This window comes from Rhipicephalus microplus, chromosome 2, assembly GCF_043290135.1.
Source record: "Rhipicephalus microplus isolate Deutch F79 chromosome 2, USDA_Rmic, whole genome shotgun sequence".
In the NCBI taxonomy this organism is placed as follows: Eukaryota; Metazoa; Arthropoda; class Arachnida; order Ixodida; family Ixodidae; genus Rhipicephalus; species Rhipicephalus microplus.
The window spans coordinates 150089890-150108219 of NC_134701.1; the positions used below are offsets into that span (position 1 = coordinate 150089890).

At 44.4% G+C, this 18330-nt stretch overlaps 1 long non-coding RNA gene across 1 annotated transcript in view; it reads left to right on the plus strand.

Annotated features, from left to right (window-relative positions):
- Window positions 1-7100: 7100 nt before the first annotated feature.
- LOC142796410 (uncharacterized) overlaps window positions 7101-18330 on the plus strand; it is a 160590-nt gene continuing 149360 nt past the window's right edge. The window contains exon 1 of the long non-coding RNA XR_012893820.1: window positions 7101-7414. This is a non-coding gene — a long non-coding RNA (uncharacterized LOC142796410). The remainder of the gene's footprint in view (window positions 7415-18330) is intronic.

An 18330-nucleotide genomic window follows, 5' to 3' on the forward strand; every position in this document is an offset into this window, starting at 1 on the left:
ATTCTACAAGCTATCAATTCACTTACTCGGCATAAGACATTCCACTTATATGATTAAAGAGGAGCACAGTTTTTTCTTACAAATACTGTACTCAATCCGAAATAATCAAGCCGTGGACGCGCTAAGATGAGCCATGCTTTTCAACGAAAAAACATATTTGCTGAAAATAGCCTTCCGCAACATTCACACCAGTAAAACGTTTCTTTACGCAACCAACTTGTCCGCGAAAGTCGAGTTCCTCTAACACACTCCTATTTATAGTTTTTGTTATTTGCTTGTGCAAGGAAACATGAAAGACCATGTACAGTACAGTTTGAAGCTGTCACAAATATTTTCATTGTCATTCCTAATCAAAAGGAAAAATTCTAAATACCGACACAACCCCAAGAAAGAAAGCAAAGTAGGCGCCGTGTATGTACAAAGTTTGATCGTCTCCTTCAAGGCAATCATGTGTTGAAAAAATCGCGGCAGTCTGAAGAATTCAGAAAAAAATGACGAACACCAAAAAATTAACCTAGAACAAGAACAGCGCGTTTTACTCAGCATTCGTTTCGTACAAATTTCAGCTCTAGGTGTGAAGATCGTGATGAGAGGTGTGCCAGAGCTGATTTCCCGTGGGGCTTCCTCGGGACATTGGCCAAGTGTGATTCGACAAACGAGGACGTCCTTGTAGGATGTCCGCTGCACGGCTGTTCACAAAATGTCGTGGTGAGCCTTCCGGAAGTCGTTGACATATATACCTAGCTGAGATATTTTTTACATTGTTGTATGTATTTCAAAAGGGAACTGTCTATGAGCTTGTAAAGTTCCTGAAGCCACAAACCTCGTCGTGACGGACGAGGTCTCCATGCGGGTCTGCAGGTTCCCATTCAGACCTACCATGTATATATATATATATATATATATATATATATATATATATATATATATATATATATATATATATATATATATATATATATATATATATATATATATATATTGGTGGTAACTTGGTCTGGAATGATGGAATGATAGAATAATGAAGAGAAGGGCGTACGTACGAAGTGGCAATGCTACACAATATCTTTGTTTTTGCCAGTTAGCTGCCAGTCTTACTTTGTACACTACTCCATTTCGTTACAATGAAACTCCTTAGGTCGTCCTTGCGCCAAAACAGGCTGTTTTTACAGCATAGTTGTTGTAAATATACACAAATATGCCCCATCCCCCGTGAACAGTCACAACGTGGCTTATTTTGACGTGTCAGCCAGAGTCTCGCCTTCATCAGGAATGAAGGTACAGTTTGTTAGTGCTCAGCTTTATAGAATCTTGAAGAGAGAGGGTATGCCAAAAAAAGGAAAAAAACAAAAGGATAAAAAAAGCAATGAGACGGGAAGGGGGGTAGGGTCTACCTGAAGTTCTCTTTGCTTATTTCTTCTCGTTTTCTTTTCCCCCCCCCCAGAAATATAGCTGCCAGGCTACAGAAGTGATAGGACGTGCTTAGCGTTTCCCTTTAATTCGGCCGTGCTGTTCAGTCGCACTTCAACATTCTGCGGGATTGTCACTATAATCCACGCTCTGAATCCAATGTGCGACGCTCCTCTTACTGTCACACCTCTTTCTCTAATTAAGCTCTCGCCGTTAACAACGAAAAAGGTATGTTTCATAATTATTCATGAAAGTTACTCCACGGAATCGATACGTACTACGGAGCATCAAAGAGCAACAAAGTTCAACGGCGCTGTCGCTGCCAAACACCCAGACCATGTGCAAACCGGACGTGTGTGAGGGTGACCTCCCTGCTTTTCATTTCTCTTTCTCTGCCTCCTTCTCTGATATCCCTCCACAGTAAACTCTAACTTCTGTCAAGCCGCGATTGCTTTTCGAGTTGCACTGATTGTTCAGCCGACAATACTAACCGGGTCTTTCTCGATATCTTTCAAAAGAACCCCAGTATTAATTAGGAAAGGTGTTTCAAGGCGGATGGCTAACTTGAGTAATAAAGAAAGTCTTAGACAGTATTGAAGCTATGAAATATGATGCTCTTAGGAAGACAGGGTTCAATGATTGGGCAGGTCCTCAGCATTTATTATGCGACGCGACGCAATGTCCGCGGCAGAATTGGCACGCTATGAATGCACGCATACTCCTTACCAACCACCGTTACCTGTTTTTTTTTTGGCGGTGGACTTAACCATAATCAACTTTGACGGGCTTCAAGAAGACTTGCAGTAACATTTAAAACACGCAGCAAGTCGAAGACGTAATCTCTCACCTTTGAGGGCGGGCCCAGATTTCAGCCACAAAATTGGGCTCGAGCGGCAGTAAAATCGACTTTTCTGCAAAATGCGGCATCTTGAGCGGATGCTCCGGAGCGATGGTACAAGCAGTGTGTGTTTTCTTTGTCGGTGCTTTTATGCGCTTTTTTTCAAGCTGTTTGTCCGAATAATTAAGCAAGCGCCCTTATGAAGAATTTCAGTGGACACCTGCTCCAAAGGTAATGAGGGCACGTACTCAAGCAGTAACATTGTATACTATCGCGACTCTGCTTATCGGCAATATCCGGCATATTAAAATGATGGCCTTACACATTGCCTTCTTCTTGATGCTACTCGTCTCTGAAAAGTTTTTATTGTTATTGCAATGAAATGTTACCTTTAGGATGTATTGCTTGACTGGTATGTGTGTGTCAAATTCGTTCTTTGATGCCTGTGTGGTTCATCAACAGCTGCGGGCTCCTACAAATCTGTTGTCTTGTCCATCATAGCCAAAGGTAGTCGCGGTATAGTAGTGGAGTTCATTCTGTATTAGGAAATAGCATAGTGTGATTGTGGGCATAGTAGTGTATACAGTGATTGGTAGCTAGCATCTGCCTTCATCGCCGCACTGGATCAGTAGAGCCCAGTAACAGAGATTTACGCTTCCTCAGGCTACATTTGAAAACTTGTAGCAGTGTTGCGAGGAACAGTAAAAAAGGATTTTTGGAGACTTATAAAGTAACAAGCGTGAATAGTAGTAAAGGCAAAAGTACCAAAAGCAACGAGGTCATATCATCTTATCGATACTTAAAAACAAAAACGTGGTTGCTGTCATGGCTTGATTAGCAAAAAAAGCGTTTTTGTGAATGCACACACATAGAGTTGATAAGAATATTGACATCAGGCTTTCAATATCGCACGGTACACGGGCCTCTAGCATTCTGCCTCCATGGAACCCGTTAATAAACCCGACGTAAAGCCTGCTGTTCAACCTATAGGCATCGCGGAATAGATTATAAAAAGTAGTTCATGTATAAACACACGTATTGACAGAGAGATAGACAATGAATTTTATACTAGGCTGAGGAGCTGCTGAGAGGATTCTCCAAGAGTATAGGTAAAACTTTGGTGAAGTTTTCATTTACCTTTTCATTGTTTGCATAAGCTGTCGTTGGCGTCGTCATATGTAGTTGCACTGACGCGTATTTCATGACGCAACGTTAAAGCCACTCGCTCAGTCAAAACGGTGTTCTACCTAGTTCGATATAAGAAAACAAGTGATGTTTATGGAAGTCGAGATTTTGACGGAATCCCGTACAATTGGAAAGTAACATGAAAGAAGAATTGGACGATCTCCCGCTAAAGGGAACCGTGTGTAGATGAGCAGCTGTCGCTAACGTTTACACTGGTGGCCACGTTGAACCTAATCAAGCGAAAGCTAAATAAAGGCGCCCTTGCCTGAATTCCGAATGCGCGATCCAGTGCCTACATATACGGGGTGACTAGTGAATAGTCGTGTCGAGCGAGCACTCGCTTTTGAGAGGCAATAGTCTTTCTTAGGAGCCTTCGACGCAAAAAATTTCAATGCGAAGCATTTCTTAGTGACTTCGGTGACTTTGAGCATATCTATCTATCTATCTATCTATCTATCTATCTATCTATCTATCTATCTATCTATCTATCTATCTATCTATCTAGCCACCAACGACTTTTAGCTCTCCTGGCCGTTTCGATAATGGCATCGATACCAAACTTCGAATGGCATAACAGGACTGTATGAAGAACATATTTGACTAGTCATAACATGAAAACCATGATAAGTATGCCATGAATGTCATTATCTACACTTCATGGTCCTGCAGCTCTTGCGGTGGTTTCGTTCACACGGCATGTTGCAAAACTGGTATGGTATGACATGATTGCATGCCGAACGCAAGCGACCGACTCTAACATGAAAAGCATGACATGCGAGTCATGTAACAACATGACTACATACCACGCTCATGATGCGCTCGCAGCCGTTTCGCTAGCGTCACATATACCAAATGTGGTATTATGGTACGTCAATGGATGACGAAGGTATGTGACTGGTGCAAACATGATAATCATGGGATGTGTGTCATGTAACAACTTGACTGCATGCCACGTTCATGATGCACTGGTGGCCGTTTGGCTAGCTTAACTTGTACCAAATTTGGTATAACGGGACGTGAATGAATGACGAAGGTATAATACTAGTGCAAACATGATAAACGTGAGATGCGTGCCATCTAACATCATGACTGCATGCTACGCTTATGATGCGCTCGCAGCCCTTTCGCTAGCTTAATATGTACCAAACTCGGTATTACTTGACGTGAACAAACGACATAGGTAAATAAGATATACAAACATGATAATCACGACATGCGTGTCATGTAACAACATGACTACATGCCACACTCATAATGCGCTCGCGGCCGTTTCGCTAGCTTCACATACGCCAAATTTTGTGTTAAGCGACGTAAATGAATCACGAAGGTATGTGACTGGTGCAGACATGATAATCATGAAATGCGTGTAATGTGAGAATACGGCTACATACCAGAGTCAAGGAGCCAATGCATTTTGACGTGACGCGGTGCGCGTGCTCGCCGGCGTTCATTTCGTCGCGTCACGACGGCGTTGCTACACCAGGCGCTGTTCTTGCCATATACTCGCAGGCGCACCGCTCTGCGTTGCTTTGTCGTATGCGCGTTGCAGCGCGCCCGGCATCCGTCTGTCACAAAGAGAGGGCAACGCAGTGTTGTCTGGGTAACGCAACGGCGCGAAACGCAGCATGTCGCGTTTCGCGCTGGTTGCCGTCGGGCAGCGCTTACGGACGCTCGTCGCGCCAGTCACGCCTGGCGTCAGACTATAATAGAGTGCTCACGTTTTGCTAACGTAGCATCGCTGCGCCCAGTGTGCGCACGTGTCAACTCTACAATGGAATATATTGGGCCATTCATGATGCGCTCGTGGCCGCTTTGCTAACTCCACATACACCAAATTTGATGTTGCGTGACGTCAATGGAAGATGAAATATATGACTGGTGCGAACATGATAATGCTGACAAGCGTGTCAATTAAGAAAATGCAACATACCGCGCTCATAGCATTCTCGTGGCCGTTTCACTAGCTCCACATACTCAATAGAGCAAAGGCCGTCTCTTTGCGCTTACTTCAAACCCATTCGTAGCCGTCGTTAGTATACCTAAATGAAATTTATCCTCACAGATTCCCCGATGCCGCCTGCGCCTCTAGCGGGCAGACCACTACATTAGCACACATGTTCTGTGAGTGCGAGTCGCTTGGACCGACTAGTAGCAAACCCAAGTGGGATGCGCTTCAGCACAGCCCAGAACTTCAGGACCAAATCCTGACCGTTCAGTGTGCCCGCGGCACGGCCGTCAGGCTGGACCTGCCGGTCCCTACGTGGGAGAACCCGGGTGACGCGTGGCAACCTTAGCGTCTGCACTGGACCACAATAAAGTTGTTCTCACTCACTCACCTACTCACGTGACGTTAATAGATGACGAAGGAAAACGAGACATCCAAACATGATAATCATGACACTTAAGTCAAGCACGGCATCATTTACCTCCACCTCGTAACATTGTGCTGATTTTAGACTGACATATCACCCTTTCATCGATTCCCACTGTACGTGGGATCTGCCAACTTTTTTATCTGTCTGTCTGTCTGTCTGTCTGTGCTCTCTTAACGCTACCCTAAACAGCCCCCAAATGGTACCCAAAACGGCCGGCCCCACCCCCAGCACCCACCAATATTGCTCAAGATTTAGCGTTCATGCTTGTGCCATTGTCAATAAAATGCAAATATTGTGCATATCAAAAGCACCATCACAACACTTCAATATTCTGTATGTGTGTCTTTTACAAGAAAAAGCATACATAGGTAAATCTGAGGACCATAGCGTTTATCACGCTGTGCTGACCACGAAACGCTTGCACAAAAAGGCAAGTGTTTTCAACGCTTCGCGAAGACGACACGGTGGTGGCACCTATCCATCCCCTTGCGTTCTATACCTTATCACTTCCGAGACGGGCGCGCATGGCGCGCGTTTCATTTTCCAAGATAACTTCTAGATACTGCTCATGTCTCACGTGTGACGTGACTTCATGCGCTCGTTCACCTCCGCTGCACGCTCGAGGCGCTCTAACGCAGCGCCTCCGGAATACAAAGTACTGCAAGACTACCGTCTTTCGACGACATTTGCAGTGTAACATACAGATACGGGGCCGTTTTTTTACTAGCATACGGCGTTGCGAGGCCAGAGAGAGGGTAAGGGGAGGAACAGTTTTGCGGATAAAACACGCAGCGAGCGGCAACAGGCTACGGGGAGAGTGTCGTCAACGCACAAGCACTGCGAGGAAAGGGGTGACCTACTTGACACCACCCCAAAACCTGTGGCCAGGGAAGCCTGGTGTGAACGGAGGGACAGTGTTACACAGGCTAGTCAAAACTCTGCTTCGCGTTTAATAAAAAAGCAAAACTAACCATAAAAGAAAGTACAAAAAATACGTCTCGGCTCCCTTGCTACGACGCTTGTTCACAATGAAAGTTAAGACGAATGGAGCGATGTTCATGAAGATGTTTAGATATGACGTATACAGCAGGTGTAGATAAGAGGAAGGGTTCCATCATTTTGATTCAACGTGTGATCCGTCGTTTCAATTATGATGAATTTTGAGTGCCGTCTTGCCAATGCCACCTAGATAACTTCAGGGCGGTTCACTGTCTCGGCCGTGGGCTGTGACGTCAATCTATATTGGCTGGTGTGTGTCGCTGCACACACGTTCTTACGCTTGCTCTCGTCGCTCGAAAGACATATAGATTCTCAAGCCTGACCAACGTTTCCGTGGGGTGCCGGTGTCTTTGTTGGCAACTTGAGAAGGCCATCTTTTTCTGTGTCCGTGAAAGGCAGCGTGGACATGTGATGCGCTTTGTGCATTGGATATTCGCATGTGTACGGCTGCAAATTCGACCAGTTGGGTGATGCTGTGTGGTGAATCGCCACGACAAAAAGACTGAAGTGTTCAGTGTTCTCGTTTCCTAAGAACAACAGAAGAATGAAATCGGAACGTGTCGTTCGTCAATCCCACGTCGACATCCGTTTTCTTCGTGACCCGAAGGTACGTGCGCCTGTACTACATATTTCTGAGCCGTTCTAATGACACCAACTCTACCAAGTCCCGTTCTTGCTCTGAAAGAAAGGTATTTGTGGTTCTGACTTGTTGGCGTAAGCCCTGGCAAGAAATTATAAAACACCCGTGGTGGTACGTTTGCAGAACAGGTGTTTATCCTTCAGGGTTGATAAACATTTTGCTATTGGTAATTATCAACGTGAACTTCTTGTGTCGCATCTGTTAACTTCGTTGAGAAAAATACAAGAAATTATGTTGCGTAGCTTAGAGCACCGGTTTTGTGTAAAGTATTTTCTTGCTGGTGTTCTTACAAATTTATTGTGGTATTTTATTTTGCGCCAGTCTAGTCAGCACCCCAGCCTAAAATGTTTGTTTCCTTGAAATTTAGATGTGTGTTGACACTTACGGTAAAACGCCTTCTTTGATGGTTTTCGTGTGTGAGACCTCAACTTCAAGCTAGAATATTTAAGAATTCCTTCCAGATATACCAATCCAAGAACCGGCAGTTCTGTATAAGCACCCACGGAGGCTACACGGTTTAGTCTAGACCCAGTACTATCATTTTTCCCAGGCCTAAAGTTGTATGAGCGACAAGCACCACTTTGAAAGAGGAAAGGCTGCTCGTTGAGTAGGTAACAATAGATTTTTAGAAAATGAAAGATTTTGTTTTCTTTTGCACTGGTCATCATCCTGATACTCGTCATCAATGGTCTCCACCCTCATACGCACTCTCCTCTATAAGTTCGAATCTATGAAGACAGATGTTCGTAGGAGTACAAATGAAACTACACAAACCTAGCGAATAAGTAGGAACAGTTTTTCTGCAGGTGTAAATAATGTGCGTCTGCGTGCGTGTGTGTGCGAATAAATAGTGAATAAGAATTACTTTATTTATTCGTCACTTTGTTGGGCCCCGAAATTTCACTCTTATACATCGAGCACATGTTCGATAGCGCACAACCTTGCTTACTTTTTTATGGAAGAAATGGCCCACAGTTATATCTCCAAACATTTTCAAGCGCAATAAACTATTGTACCATTGCTTTTTTTTCTGCGCAAAAAACAGAATAAAGCTGGCAAGCATGTAAAACCCGCCGCGAACACGTAGTCTTTTAACAGGAGATGTGGCAGTGGACTCGCAGCTTCGTCTACCAGAGCTCACTTGAGCAAAGCGATTGACGTCACCGTGGCAGAGAGCAGGCCTGAAAATATTTTTCTGGGTGCCATTGGTCTTGCACGCAGTTTTTTTCTATTCAAGTTTAACAGCTTAATATTTAACAATAAAATGCTTGCAAAATTATTCATTCGGCTCTTTCAACGAACCGTCCAAAATCTTCTTACGTTACGTAGACACCGTGTTTTGCATAATTAAACAAAAAATCTTCATTCCTACTTCATTTAAACAACCTTGAAGCATCCATTCAATTCACGGCCTATGAGAGGCGGCGAACTACCTTTACTAAACGTCCTTGTGAAACGTGGCCGGTGCAGTTGGGCGCTTTTTATGTAAAAAAAAGAGCACGTACTCTGGCAAGTACCTGTATATTATGACTCGGTGTACCTGCCAAACCAGAAGAGAGTGGTGGTTGCACTACTTGGCACCAGACTCGACTATATCTGCACAACTCTGTGTATCAGGGCTGCCTCTCTAGAGCAAGTGCACCGAGCTCCCTCAGCAAGTATTTCACGGCCTAGAAAGAGGAGGCAAACTACCTTTCCTAAACGTCCTTGTGAAACGTGACCGGTGCAGTTGGACGCTTTTTATGTAAAAAAGGAGCACGTACTCGGGCAGGTATCTGTATATTAAGACTCGGTGCACCTGACGAACCAAAAGAGAGTGGTGGCTGCCCTACTTGGCACCAGAATCGACCCCATCTGCACAACGCTGTGCAGCAGGGCTGCCTCTCTGGAGCAAGTGCACCGAGATCCCTCAGCAAGTCACTGCCCGAAATCTGCGTTGAAAAAACTGGAACGCTAACTGCCTCAGCCGTCAAGTCCTAACCGTGTGTCGCCAAGAAGACTTGCCGTACACCGTACGTTCCTGCACAATGTGAGGTCTCACCCACATTCTATGTCATTGCGACGCCCGTGTAGCCCACGTTGCTACGTAGAAATTGCGTCATCGGCTGATAAATGCGGAAGAAAAGATTACGCCAGCTTTAAAAAACAAAATTTCTATGGCGCCATTTGTTTGATCTCACGTAAACACTGTGATTTTATATATATCGGCCAGAGAGAAAACTTTAAACGGTGGGCCAAACAGCATGTCAATGACGTCACAAAAAGTGCCTTGGAATGCCTTGGCTGAGCACGCCGAGAGCTTGAGCTATCGAACTCATTGAGATAACGGCATTATCTTCGAAAACGATAAAAAGTCTGCTGCCTGCCAGATATCACCTAGAACCCATTCTCATTTAAACGATAAGTGAGAAAGTGAACAGAGATGACGGAACCCTCCCTCTTATCTACGCGCGCTGCTTACGTCACATTTTAAAACCCTCATGAACATCTTTTCGATTGCCCTCTCTATCATTGTGAAAAACGCACCCGTCAGGGGGCCCCGCCATGGTGGTCTAGTGGCTAAGGTACTCTGCTGCTGACCCGCAGGTCGCTGAATCGAATCCCGGCTTCGGCGGCTGCATTTCCGATGGAGGCGGAAATGCTGTAGGCCCGTGTGCTCAGATTTGGGTGCACGTTAAATAAACCCTGGTGGTCGACATTTCCGGAGCTATCCGCTGCAGCTTCTCTCATAATCTTATGGTGATTTTGGGACGTTACACTCCAATTATCAATCAGCTTCTGTCAGGGCAGCCGCAACATCTCTTTTCACGTTTTCGTTCATTATTGGTACTTTTTAAAATTATACCAAGTGAAGACCCACCGATTCCTCGGAGTCATAGTTGATCGCGACCTCTCCTGGAGTCCTCACATCGCCCATATGAAAACTAAACTCACCATGATCACCCACGTACTGAGGTTTCTTGCTGGAAAAACGTGGGGTGCATCGGTAAAAGCAATGCTCCAACTCTACACTGTTTTGTTCCTCGGTTATATGCGATACAGCTTGCCCGTGCTTTGCGGGATCCGAAGAACAACCTTGCGCGTCCTCCAGTCGATCCAAGCCCAAGCCCTGAGAATATGCCTTGGTCTCCCGAGATGCGCGTCTACAGCAGCGACAGTCATCATTGCGCGTGATTATCCAGTCAACGCATACATCCGCGTAGACGCTTTGAGAATGCACATAAGACATTTCGCTCGGCTTCCATCTCATCACCTAGCCTCACTTCAAACTTCCAGGACCCACTCAGCGTTCAGCACAACTGTAGCTCAGCATTGCGCAGTGCTTCCATTGCACTTCACGCATGCAGCACAGCCGCCGATACCATTATGGTGCCTACACCCGCTCAAAGCCCTTCTTACAATTCCTGGCATCCAAAATGAGAAAACGTCGTCGCATCTAGCCCTGAAACAGGCCACATTACTTTTCCTGCAAGAGAAGCACAATGGACGCCTTCACATTTACACGGATGGCTCGGTGTCTTCAGTAAGCTCTGCAGGGGCGGTGGTTATTCCCGCGAGGCACATCACAATTAAATTCATGACATCGCATTTGACGCGTCGTCGACAGCTGCAGAACTTGCAGCCATTCGTGCAGCTCTGGAGTTTATAGTGAAAGAACCTTCGGGAATTTGGTCGATCTTCTCGGACTCAAAGGCATCTCTTCAATGTCTTATATCACCCTTTCGCCGTAGACCTAATGAACAGTTAGTAGCTGAAATAAGGCTTCTTCATCACCAAGCAACCGAAAAACAGCACAGCATAGTGTATCAGTGGATACCAGGTCATTGCGGTATATATGGCAATGACCGCGCAGATGAGGCCGCTAGATCTGCACACGATGGTACCCAATACGCAGCCATCCCGTTCTCAAGAACCGACGCAGCTACAAGACTTCGTTCGCTTGCACGTGACCTCACACTGGTACAGTGGAACTCGACAGAATTAACAAACGCACGCCTGCATAACTTGGATCCCGATCTGCAGCTTCGTCTTCCCCCAAGGATATCTCGAGCTGAGGAGACTCTTCTATGCCGCCTGTGGCTTGGAGTGGCCTTCACGAACGCATACTCTTATCTCATCGGGATGGCCAGCTCTCCTACATGCACTTACTGCACTTGCGAAGAAACCATCGCGCACCTTCTATGTGAGTGCACCTATTTCAACGTGCAAAGACAAGAACTCACTGCAGCTCTGGATAGACTAGACAATCGGCCTTTGTCGGAACAAAGGATTCTGGGTCATTGGCCGAGCCCATCCTCAGCCCAGAAGGCTTTGAAAGCTTTGCTGCGCTTTTTGCGGACAACTGGCCTCAGAGACAGACTTTAGTGTCTTATACTCATTGATGTTGCCTTTCCTCTGTCGCAATTTTTTTTGTAACTTCTCCCTCTCTTCGCAACATTTCTTTTTAACATCTTTCATTGCCCTCACCCCTTTCCCCAGCACAAGGTAGCCAGCCGGTCTAAGAACTGGCTAACCTCCCTGTCTTTCCGCTTAAACTTTCTTCCTCCTCCTCCTAAACCAAGTGAAATTTAGCACTTTTGTCTGTTGCAGCATCCTCTAGCGTCTGATAAGACGTATTGTACGAAAAGGTGTTGTTGAAGAATACTGATAGTATTCTGCAGTGCAATGCATTTGATAAAGTTAGGCAATTTATTTTCAATTTTTCTAACACATATTTTGAAAGTGTTCACATTTGGAATACAAAAGAATGCTGATAATCCACCACGAAGCATAGTGCAGCGGCGTCTGCAAGTGTCCGATAGTATACCTGAGAGAACGAAAGACATGGGCATGCTCGCAGCCTCGCGTCACCGGCCGCACACGGGTGCTCACGGCTGAGGTTTTGATGAGTAAAGATGTCTTGATTGGTATAACGCCTCTTGCCTCTAAAGGGTTCAGTGCCAGTCGCAGGCAAGAACCTCAAACCTGGCTCTTCGCATTATCGTCATTATCACCATCATGATCAGCAACGTCACGAGCCTGACTACGCCCATCGCAGGGCCTAAGCTTCGCCCATGCTTCGCCAACAAACGCCGGTTCTATCTCCCTGCTATCCGGTTATTCGCAATGCCCATAGACTGTTGCACCAAAGAGCGGAATTCCGGTGCGTGCTCTCTAGGAGGGTAAATAGACGACCGAATGGTAGCGCTATGCAGTCTGTCTCTTGTTCGGCTGTGCTAGTCTCTTTCTTAAAGTGTTACCCCCCCCCCCCCACAAAAAAAAAGCGAAGATCGCGGCTTTGCGTGTTGCCTGCATCAGTGAACACACGGACAATACGTGACACGATAAATTCAATTCGTTCTTGCCAGGTGCGAAATATTTTTAAAAATGCATGGCAACTGTCCCTTTGAATGATAGTCCACGGCGTACACACACCAGCTTCGAGAAGCTCCTATACGCAAGTATACATATATAGGTAAAATATTTGTAATCGTGTCACATTTTCAGTCGAAACTCATCCTGTATTACTGTTATAGAGCAATCGTGAGTGTTGCTGTATTGGATGAATCCCATAAAATTGCAAGTGAGAAGTCGCACGAGCTCGCGAAGTGCCTTACCTTCTATTACGGAGCAGTCTCAAACTGACAATGCTTCAAAACATCCTTTACCAAAGAAGGGTTGTTATCAATCATACGAGAGACGTTTCACTCGTTCGAGGATTCACTCGCTGCACAATACCATAGCCGTAGCGCTAACGCCGTAAATGCCATCCTTTGCTTTTGCTGCTTTCAGCACTGCGCTGCACCACCTGTTTTGTAAGCTCACTGATAGGTGGTAGCACAATGCAAGCGATTTGATTGTTGACCTGCTTAAGAAGAAAATATTCTCTACACCCAGACGTCTCTCCTGTTATTGACATGGTGACATGAAGTGAAAGAACTTCTTCAGTGGAAGAAATTATTCAGCTTGCACTTCAGCAGTGATGTTGTAAGAACCCGTCTTGAAGGCGAAGATTTTTCACTGGACGTATTTATTTATTTATTTATTTGCAAAATACTGCTAGCCTAAAAAAGGCTGTAAGCAGGAGTGGGAATACAAAGATGATATATATACATACTGCGCAAAAGAAAGCGATAACGGCATGCTTCACACTAGGTACTCTTCTACAGCAATAATATCATCAGTTATATCGATCATCACAGCAGTAGGTAACTACACTGTAACCATTATATTCTAAATGCCAGTAATACATACATGGAATAAAAGAATATATGTATTTCCTTACATATAAGGTGACGATACATAAAAGTAGAAACACACAAGTGAACATATACAAAGAAGATTAGTAAACTCGTACATTTACACAGTCGTCAAATGAGCCTGAAGTGTTGAAATGAAATCTGCTGTGGTCATGCGTTCCACGACATCGGCTGGGAGCTCGTTCCATTCCCTTACTGTTCGTGGGAAAAATGTGTTGTGAAATACATCTGTTCGGCAGTTATAGTCTCGTAGTTTTTTTGAGTGATGAGAACGTGTGATTCGCTTACTTACAGGTTGAATGAAATGATCCCTTTCTATTCCTATTTTATTATGATAAATTTTGTATAGGTACCCTAGTCTTTCCGTGTGGCGTCGTAATTCCAGGGGTTCCAATTCAGCCCTTTCCACTAACGTACTTGCCGATGTCCGCCAGCTGTACATATTAAAAATAAAGCGTACCGATTTTCTTTGAACACTTTCCAAGTGGACAATGTTCCTTTTCGTGTGAGGGTCCCATACTATCGATGCGTATTCGATTATTGGTCGGATAAACGTTTTATAGGCTAATAGCTTCATATCTTGAGGAGCTTGGCGCAAAGTTCGTCTTAAGTATCCTAGTTTAGTTACTGCTTTTTTCTTTATGTAAGAAATGTGCTCATTCCACCGAAGATCCGATGTGAGTATGACACCTAGGTATTTAAAAGATTTTACTTTGGATAATACGCTTCCATTTAAGCTGTAGCTAAGCTGTAGCGGTGAATTCTTTCTAGTTATCCTCATGAGAACGGTCTTTTGGGGGTTAATTTTCATTTGCCAGGTTTCACACCATTTCTCAACGTGCTGAAGAGCTTCTTTTAGTTGGACGTGGTCATGAAGGTTGTCAATTCTGTGATAAATTACGCAGTCATCTGCGAATAGTTTAATTTTGACCGGTACCTGGTCAACTATGTCATTTATAAATATTAGGAAGAATAACGGCCCCAACACCGACCCTTGTGGAACGCCCGACCCGACAGCTGCAGGAGTTGAGCAAACATTATCAATTGAAACACATTGCTGTCTGTGGCGCAAGTAGGCCTCTATCCACGATACTAATGCAGTATTCTTTAGAATTGCCCTAACCTTTATTATTAGTTTTGAATGCGAAACACAATCAAAAGCTTTTTGGAAATCCAAAAAAATCACGTCTATTTGAGATTGAGCATCAATAGCAGCAGCAAAATCATGCACGGTTTCAAGGAGTGCCGTCACTGTAGATTTACCTTTGCGAAAACCATGTTGCCTATTATCAATAAGGTTGTTCTTTTCCAGAAACGACGATATGTGCGCGAAAATTATGTGCTCTAGCGTCTTTGTGCAGGAGCACAGTAGGGAGATTGGCCTGTAACAAGTTACTTGGCGCGAGTCCCCACCTTTCGGTATCGGAATAATTTTACTGTACTTCCATTCTGTTGGTAGTTGAGCTTCTGAGAGCGATTTTTTAAATATTAAACATAAGTACTTGGAGCACCATTCAGCGTACCTGACTAAAAAGGTGTTGGGTATGCCGTCAATTCCAGGAGTTTTCTTTGTGTCCAATTTTAACAACAGTGACAGCACACCTTCTTCGGACACAAAAATATCACTTATAGACGGAGCATCTTTTGCAGGAATGAAAGATGGGTCACTAGCATCATCCTGTACAAATACGGAGCAGAAAAAGCGGTTAAAAGTCGATGCTAATTGTAGTTTATCCGACACGTTGCCACCGTTCACAGTAAGGTTTAACTGCGATTTTTGCTTTGAGGAAAAATGTCTCCAGAATTTAGCCGGAGCCGTGTAGAGAAAGTTTTTTAATGTCACGTTGAAGTAGTAATTTTTAGCTTCAGCGATACTGTCCCTAAGAGCCAAGCGTATGGCACACAGTTTCGATACATTCGCAGGAGAGGGGCGTTGCCGGCACGTTTTTCTTATCCTTTTCGCTTTGCGCTCAAGGCGAACAACTTCCTTAGTAAGCCATGGTTTTGAAAATTTTTTTATGCTTTTACTTTTCATAGGGACAAAATCTTTGATACACTTAAGAACGAGATTTTTGAAAAATAGCCATAACTCATCGATACTGCAATCACTTGATTGATAGAAAGAAAGAAAATTTGAGAACGATTCATCCATTGCATCCAAAATGCCCACGTCATTTGCACGTGCGAAAACCGGGACAACACGCACTTCGTTTTTCTTTTTAGGCACATGGCCAAGATTCAGTGTCAATGTAATCAACTTATGATCCGATATTTCATCGAGAACGGCAACTACGGGTTCTTTACTAAGCAGGTTTCTGCTAACGAGAAAAAGGTCTAGGATAGAATTCGCTGAGTTGCTGATGCGAGTTGGCTCTTTGACTAACTGAGAAAGGTTATGAAAGAAAACTAGATCAGTTAACTGTTCTGCAACAGTGCTAAGAGGCTCCGGAATTTCGTTACTCCAATCAATGGATGGCAGATTGAAGTCACCAGCTATCAAAAAATTATTGATGTGGACGACGTTGTCACATAAGAATTGGTTTAGTTTCTCGAAGAATGTACTGTTGTCATTTGGGGGGCGGTAAAATCCACCTACTACTAAGCTGCATTCATTCAGGCATATTTTAGCGATGACACATTCAACACCAGCTATAGGGGAAAGTCTGTTTATATGTAACGTATCTTGGTAAAGAATGGCAACTCCTCCCCCTCGGGAGCTTCTATCATTACGAAGGATAGCGTAGCCTGGCGGGACGATTTCAGAATCGGATATGTCATTGTGCAGCCAAGTTTCCGTAATTACGACTACCTGAGGTTTATACGAGAGAATAACACTTTCCAGCACGTCAACTTTATTCACAATACTGCGAGCATTAAACTGGAGGCAAAGGAATGGTTTATTAACGACCGCTGGTCACTGTTCGTTTCTAGTATTCTTGCGCTGAACAAGAACTCTCATTTTTTGGCTGTCATCCCATTCAAAAAGATTGTTTTCAATTTTAATTTTATCGTGAATCAGCTTAACTTTTTTACCAGACTTTCTGATGTCAGTTGTGCTCTCCCACAGGTTTCTTCTTTTCTGTCTAGTGCACGCGGAAAAATCCTCTGCTATAGAAGTTCGCTGTCCTTTTAACTTATAGCCGTTTTTCAAAACATTAATCTTTTCGCGGTAGTCAAATAACTTTAGGATTACAGGCCGAGGTTTGCGACTATGACTACGGCCTATCCTATGAATCCTTTCGATAGACGTTATTTTTGTGCCTAGTACCTCTTCGAAAATACCTTTCACAACACTTTGCTCAAGGTCTGCTTGTGTTTCATTCTGTTTTTCTGGAACGCCGAACACCAAAAGGTTGTTTCTTCTCCCGCGGTCCTCAAGGTCGACTAACTTTTTTTCCATGTCCTTCACTTTCTTGTCCAGAAGGTGGGTGACTGAGGAGACCTCTTTAATAAGAGAGGCTGTCGAGTCGACAACCTTAAATTTCTGTTCAATTTCATCGAGCCTTTTCTGTATCACCTTTTGCCCCGCTAGAATCTCAGTGAGCAATTCTTCGGTGGTAGGACCTGGGTTTGATTCTATATCACCGCAAAGAATCAACAAAGCACATGCGAAATCCTGCACAAACATAGCTATAGCACTGAAACACTCTGGGCATGTCAGCTGGATAAAACAGCGGTTACTGGATTTACAGGAAGACGCAGTGTTACAGACCTGCATGTAGAACAGGAACGGATTAGTTGCCATGTTGACCGTTGGCCAGCTGACACACCCACTGAAGGAAGCCGTGCGACGAGGTACATTTAAAGCCGGGTCCGGTGACGTAGACCGCGCTGCACGTGACTTGATCCCATCTTCAGTGTAGTTTAGCGAAAACCATACGCTGTCGCAGCATGCCGCCGTGGTTTCATCGGTAATGTTCGTTGTTGCTTGAGATGCGCTGGCTTTGGTCACTCCAGCAAAAAGTAGAATCTGCATGTAGAACAGGAACGGATTAGTTGCCATGTTGACCGTATAAGGCTGTGAAAGCATCAAGAATGGCAGCGAATACAAAAGATCACCTGCGAACACAGGAGGATTGAGTTACACCTAACGTCAATTCGTGCATTAGTCTTTTGTCACGCTCGTAAGTCACTTTGTATTTATTGTATAATGTCGAACGAGATAAACAGAATGGCATAGTTTTTTTGTGTACTTCACGCAGCACGATCATTGCGGGTATTACGGAGCACCGCATGCACACACACTGCAGCTCTACCATCGAAAGTGGAATGGTTGGAGCAATGAAACGTGCAGTCACGGCCACGATTCACACCTCTTGGCTAACTTTTTGCGTATTTCACCAGTACCGCGATTCCGAGCGGCATAGCTGTTCGAATAATTTTCACATCGTCGAAGCATTTGACATCGCGATAAGCACGCGTGTGCATTCTTTTCGATATGCATGTTTCAATTATGGTGATGAAACCTGCAAAATGTGAGTGCAGTGAATTGCGCACGACTAAAGCCTGAGCATGAGGGTGACACAAGCGCTACTGAATGGGATGTTAAGTGCTTGTCTTCCGTGGAAGAACTCAATCCCCGCTCTTGACTGCGCAAGTAATGAACGCATCCCAATTTGTCTGCAAACAATCACCATGTTAAAC